Here is a 7,491-nt window from a genome sequence, read left to right as displayed (position 1 = left end):
TCATTATACGAGCATAGGGACCAAATCGTAAATAATATGAAAGGTTAGGGGCAAAACGGTCATTTTGTCCGGGGTGAAATTTAGACTCGAAAAGAATAATATGAGATATTAATAATTCATTTTATTGTTATAAATCCGGAGGAACAAATTTCGGAGATCGATCGAGGAAAACGAAACGCGAAACCAAAACGAGTACCAGGTAAGTTCAAATAACTTAAAGTAAACTCATAATATGCCTATATGTATGCTATATGAATGTATGGTAATTGTGTATGTAATGATGGCATGAAAATCCATGAAATATATTAATAATAATGATATGATAATAAATGTCCTGGTTGAAATAAAAAGGGAAATTCGATAGATAAACCATGGCTTACATGACTTGAGATCCTGTATGTGCTGCAGAGAAAGGATTTAGCCCGGAATGGTAATCCGTTGATCTCAAATATAAAAAGGATCTAGCTCAGATGGATGTTTCTTGAGTGATTGAGCCTCTCGAAGAATATGTGTGCATTGCGGATTTAACTCGGACGGGTAATCTGACTAGGGTCTGAATTTAGCCTAGACTGGTAATTCAGATCCGAGCTCATTGTGGGTTTTTGCCACTACAAGGGATTTATCCTCGACTGGTAATCCCGACATCACCCTATGAGTTGATATTTCAGGGGATTTAGCCTAGACTAGTAATCCCGCCATAAGATTTGAGGTTCGCGGGAGTGCGTACTTGAGATGATCGCTCTTATGACTTGACGGTAAATGGATAATCCATCGAGATTTCTGAGAAACTCAACAAGATTAGCAGGAGATATAAAAATGAAAGTGTTGAATGATGAGCTCATCTAAGACAAATTTACATGGTGTATTGTTATGGGACTAACTTGTTGATTGAGTTCATGTGATAGGAAAACAATTTCATGCTTGTTGGTTTTATTGCCTAATATGGATGTATGCTAATTAATCGGTAAGTTCACTTTCCAGTTGTTCGGGCTTACTAAGCATGTAAATGCTTACCTTTCTATTTTCCTTATCTTACAGAGCTCGAGGACTCGTAGAGGTTGGAAGACGGTTGGGAAATCAACACACTATCATTTTGTCTAACTTTGGTATATAGATATTCTTATTTTGTTCAATGGCATGTATAGGGCTTTCGTTATTTTGTTATACGTTTCATTTGATTAGCCAATAGAAGGCTTATAAAAGTATACTTAATTACTTGTATATGGTCTTGGGAATTGGCTTATTTTGGTGTAGGTTACGACCTACCAAATTGTGCATGATTATGTTCCAATGTTCTTGTGATGATTAAATATGGTGTGTTACAATTAGTCACATATAATATGACCAAATCACATGAGGTAGTTAGGCCACAATTTGGCAATGAGTTAATACAATGAACCAAGCTTAATTGATTTACCATTTATAGAAATCCTTAATATAAAGAGGATAACCGAGTATGTATAAAACTAATGAGATGAGGTTCATATGCAATGAGGTATATTAAGGTCATTTAAGAGTGTAATTAGACCATGTTAAGTGTTAATGAAAACTATAAGTGGGTAGGAACATTAGAGGGTGACCAAAGGCTTGGAAAATAGCCCAACAGGGTCCACAGGGTAGACACACGGGCGTGTGTCTAGGCTGTGTGTGACACACGGATAACCCCATGGGCATGTAGTCCATCCGTGCGTCCCCTGCACCTAAAATTTTTAAGTCAGAATGCATAATAGTAAACACACGGGTAGAGACACAGTCATGTGTCTCAACCGTGTGGAAGGCACGGCCTAGCACACTGGCGTGTGTCTTGGCCGTGTGCCCCTAAATACATGCTTACGTCATAAACAGAATGCTCGAGTTTTTGGACACAGGTGACCACACAGGCATGTCTAGGCCATGTGAAGGACACGAGCCAGGGACACGGGTATGTGTTTGGCCGTGTGGAAACCCCTATAAGTTTGAAATGAGAAATAAATTCAATAAATTCCACACGAGTAGGGGACACGGACGTGTCCCAAAGCACATGGGCGTGTGCATTACCTCCACACGGGCGTTTGAGGCTTAACCTAGAAAATTTTCTAGGAACTTTCTCAAGTTCTTGGTTTGATTTTGGACCGTTATCAATTATGTTTAGGGTATCGTAGGCCCATAATAAGGACACTAAAATTTTGTTTGATTGGTTTTATTTTTGGAACGAAATTTTATAACCCGTATTTTTCGAAATGTTCGAGTACATGCCTGGTAATGCCTCGTACCTGGTCCCGGTTTCAAGTACGGGTAAAGGGTGTTACATGATGGCCAACGATGGTTATGTTGGCTATTGATATATTCATATGATAGTGCTTTTCAAGGATGTGGGATTTTGCATGGCTTAAGTTGATAAGTTTGTGTTGTCGTATGTGATGGACAATAGCATGTGAATGATGTGTGGATGCTTTGGTTGTGGCTGATTTGGTTGAATGTTTATGCTTGGAATGGTGCTATATTTTGTTGTGTAGGTTTTTGCATAGAAGGGTGACAATGTGGCTTGGAAAATAGCCTTATTCTTGTCCACACGGGTAGACACACGGGCGTGTGATCCAGCCATTGTCCCCTGCACCTTAATTGTTGCAAAACAGAATTCTCAATATTGAGCACAAGGGCAGAGACACAGACGTGTGTCTCAGCTATGTGGACGGCACGGCTTCAGGCACTGGCATGTGCCCTGGGCGTGTGAAGTCAACACCTATTTTATGAAAAAATATTAAAAGTTAAATTGCCCACATGGCCTAAGCACACAGGCGTGTGTCTTGGCCGTGTGACTTCCATTTGTTCATGGGTGACAAACAGAGAGTTACATGGGTTAGGGACACGGGCATGACCCAAGCCACACAAGTATGTGGCTCTTAAACCATGAAAAATTTTCTAAGTGATGTGAAATGTAACATCCCACACACATGCCCTATGCCGGAACAGAATACGAGGCGTTACTAAACTTAAACACATGCATTCAAACATTTACGAGTCACCAAGACTTGATTAAATTCAAAACTTTTTCAAACTGTTCCAAAACTTCTTATCAAGGGCCTATAAGGCCTAAAGCATCTCTTGAAAATCACCCGGGACCAATTCGAGTCCTTTAATCAACACTAGGAAAATGACCTTTGAAATAGGGCACACGCCCGTGTGGATGGGAAACACGCTTGTGCGAAACTTGAATATGGTCGTGCTATGGCCCGTGTGGCACACACAGCCTAAACACCTAGGGACACACCCGTGCCCCATGCCCGTGTGAATTGAATTCTAAATTCGAACCTACAAGGGTTTTCACATGACCTAGCATACGCTCGTGTCTATGGCCCGTGTCCCTCACACGACCATGACACACCCGTGTCCTAGCCTGTATCTAAAAACTTTGACATTCTATTTCTGACGTCAGCATCCAATTTGGGGTACACGGCCTAGGCACACACCCGTGTGCTAGACCGTGCCCTTCACACGGCTGAGACACACGGTCGTGTCTCTACCCGTGTGTTTACTACCATGCATACTGACTTGTAAAATTTACGTGCGGGGACACATGGCCAGACATCAAGCCTATGAGGCTAGCCGTGTGGACAATATAAGGCTATTTACCAAGCCTTATGCCACCCTGAAACAAAATTTAATACTAATCAACATATCAAGGTCTAATTTAATATGAGTTCTCAACCAACAACCATAGCTAAAGCTTATATACAATTCACAAATTTAACCATGTCAACAATTTCACATTGGCAAAACACTATCTTGGATTCATATAATAACTTACAATATTAGCCATCTTCATGGCCTTATACAAAATGAGTCAGATGCTAAAACAAGCCAACACCATTGGCCCCAAAATAATGTGACACAAAAATAAAATCAAAGATTCCTATACATGCCATAATCAAAATGATAAAACTAGTTATACTAAGAGCTTCAAGGATAGTGTGACTGGGTTCTCCGACGTAGGCGACAATCCTTGAACTACTTTGGTGGAACTAAAAGGAAATGGAAAGGAAAAAGGGTAAGCATGGGAGCTTAGTAAGTACATATATGCAAATAAGTGTAATTAGAAACACATTCGTCAAACAATGGCTTATCATACTTAAATGATATATCATTTTAGTCTCACTATCTTGCTCTTCCTTCTTTTACACATACTTACTACATCTCATCACATACTAAGGTCTTTATTCGAGAGTTTAGTATACATACCTGTAGTTACCCGTAAAATAACTCGAGTTCATTCTCTCTATTGACATACCTCATTGGAAGTATAACCAATCCATTCATCGAGTTACCCCTTTGAACACTCCGAAATACCAATGAATACACGGATAATTTACTCCTAAGTACTATACAAGTAGCCAAAGATACCTCGTACTTTGTAATACTTGCATATTTGAGCTACTCACGGGCCTTTTCACCAAGTTAGTACCCAGACCCCATAGCTCTATCATGTAATACTCGCTCATTGAGCTACTCACGGGTCTGCACACAAAGTCAGTATCCGAACCCACATTACATATTTCACTTGCCTCATGAACTCAAACTCAACTCATAAGTTCAGACCACTCAATTTCTCATGACTTACCTTTTGTATTCTATACTATTTCCAAGGTTCGACGGGATCTCGTATCTAACCTGATGCTGTCGCACTTGTTCATAATGTAGGTTACTCTTATATCGCATTATTTATACTTTCATGGTATCGAGTAGATTATGATACATGGTAAAAATAAACATTTAAAAGTAAGCTACAATGACATATTGTTTACATATGTACTTACCTCGACACAAAATGATGGGAACGAGCCTAATCCTCGTAAATTTTGTTCTTCCCTCGATCTAGACCCGAATCACGTTTCTCTTGATCTAAAATGTCAAAAATTAGCTTATTTAATACACAATTCATTTAATTCAACTTAAGACTCATACTTTGGTAAAATAACCGTTTTGCCCTTAAACTTTACAAAATTACGATTTTACCCTTAGGCCCGAAAATCAATTTTTTTTATCAGATTTCCTTATTAGCCAAGCCTAAATGACCATTTATTTCTCTAATGACCACCCCAAATTCTCAATATTTCACAACATTACTATCTATTTTACAAACTTTACAAAATGGTCTTATTATGGTTTTCATGAGAAGTCATTTCACAAAAGTTGTTCACTCAACAACCAAGACTCATTTTTCTCTGTAAAAACTCAACAATCATACAAATACTTTCATGGTAAGTCCTTATACTATCAATCATTTCACAAAATAGTCCCCTCAATAGCTAAATTAAGCTTTAGGGGTCCTAAAAGTACAAAAATTATCAAGAATAACCCTCAAATTGACTTACTTGCAAGAGGCTAGCTTGCCTGAAATTTCAAGGCTTCAAAACCCTTATTTTTGCTGAGAATTTAGGTAAAGAAGAAGAGATGAAATGGGTGATATCATCTTATTTTATTTCTTTTTAGTCAAATAAGTCACCAAAATTTTACCTAACATTGACTAGCCTAATTCTTTGTTTCTATGGCTGGCCATGCTGCATTTTAAGGGTCTATTTTCCCTTTAAAGACCTTAAATTTTGGCTCTCAAGCTATTTGGTATGTCTATCAAGTGAAATTGAACTTTTACCCTTTATGCGATTTAGTCCTTTTTCGTAATTAAGCTCTCAAACGCTAAAATTTATTCATCAAATTTTTCATGAACCTTTATAATCATGCCGTAATACATAAAATAATATTAAAATAATTTCTCTAGCTTCGGAATAGTGGTTCTGAAACCACTATTCCGACTAGGCCTAAAATTGGGCTGTTACATGAAATTTTCCAAAGCTCTCAGTTTAATCCCGAACTACTTTTAATGCATGTTTTAGGCCCTGTAGACTTGTTATAGGGACTATTTGAATGTATGTGAAAATTTTTAAATTTGAATGGAAATTTATGTCTCAGTTTTGTATGTTTGCTAACATTTAAGTCCGGTAATGCCTTGTATCCTGTTCCGGTGTCGAATACTGGTAAGGGGTGTTACACTCTGGCTAATTGTTTAGTGTTGAAACAACTTCTATTTATGTTTTGCATGAATGAATGTGAGTTTGTTAAAGATCACATCAATCAATTCATTACTCTTTTAAATGATTTAAAGAACGTTGAGGTTCATATTAATGATGAAGATCAGACTTATTGTGCTCTTTACCCCCTTCGTACAAGTCTTTCAAATAGACCCTGATTTATGACAGAGACAAACTCTTGTTTGAACATGTGTAGGGTCATTTGTTGAATAGAGACAGACTTGACAATTAGTTTGGTTCGAATAGCAAGATAGATAAGCAAGCTTCCATTTTGGTAGCACCAAAGAAATGAGACAAAATGTGTCACTATTGTAAAAAGTTTGGTCATGTCAAAGCAGATTGTTATAAACTGTGAAATAAAAGAGCTGCTGAGAGTAACGAGGAAGATGTAGTTGGTGCTAATTTGGCTGATGAAAGCAGTGATGATTTCTTGTTAGTGTCAATGAGCGATAACTCCAAGCTTACATCTAAGTGGATCCTAGATTCAGGATGTTCTTTCCACATGTGTTCCAATAGAGAATGGTTCTCCACATACAGTTTGGTTGAAGGTGGAGTTGTGCGAATGGGAAACAATTCATGCAGTAAGGTAATTGATATTGGTACTGTTAAAATTAGGATCCCCGATGGGGCGATTAGGACACACTCAGATGTCAGGTATGTACTTGATTTACGAAAGAATCTCATCTCCTTGAGTATTTTAGACTTGAAATGATACAGAATCAATATCGAGTTAAACGGCATTAAAGTATCTTGTAGAGCTCTCATTTTATTAAAAGGTAAAAGAACTGGTAGTCTTTATATTCTGAAAGGTTCTACAATGACCGGTGAAATCGAATGTCCCTTGTCCATTAAGGAGTCGAAGTCAACTCATTTGGAGCAGAAGTAACTTGGTCATAGGAGGGAAAAATGTATGACTGTTTTGTTAAAGAGAAGTTCTCTTTTGGATACAAGTCTTGAAAAGTTAGGGCACTTTGTTCGTGAAAATCAGACCCAGGTTAGCTTTGATTTGGCAATGTACAAGTTGAAGGCTAGAAGTCTTCCAATTTCTAAGTACAAATTTGACTCAGTTAATTCCCTACATAGTTCAAAATAGGCCCGTGGCGGGCTTTGGCAAAGATGGCGTTATGGAAATATGAGTCAAGGTGGAAATTTGTTAAGTATGACTCTTATTTCAGTCAAATTTGAGAAATAATCTTCTAGTTAAACTCTGTTTATTTGTTTCAATCAAACTCTGATTAATCTAGATTATTTTATTATTATTTGACCTATGAATTTAGCCTAAAAATAGGCTCTTTTACGACCTTAGAAAATACCCATTAGATATTAAAACTCATAAAACATTTAGAGAATTTTTTGTTACGTTTTGAGGGTTCTTTATTTTCAGGGTTTAGTTTTTATCTCCATCTTTTGTACTCTTCGTTCTTTT

This window comes from Gossypium arboreum, chromosome 10 (genome assembly GCF_025698485.1).
Source record: "Gossypium arboreum isolate Shixiya-1 chromosome 10, ASM2569848v2, whole genome shotgun sequence".
Lineage (NCBI taxonomy): Eukaryota > Viridiplantae > Streptophyta > Magnoliopsida > Malvales > Malvaceae > Gossypium > Gossypium arboreum.
This window is presented reverse-complemented; position numbering follows the sequence as displayed.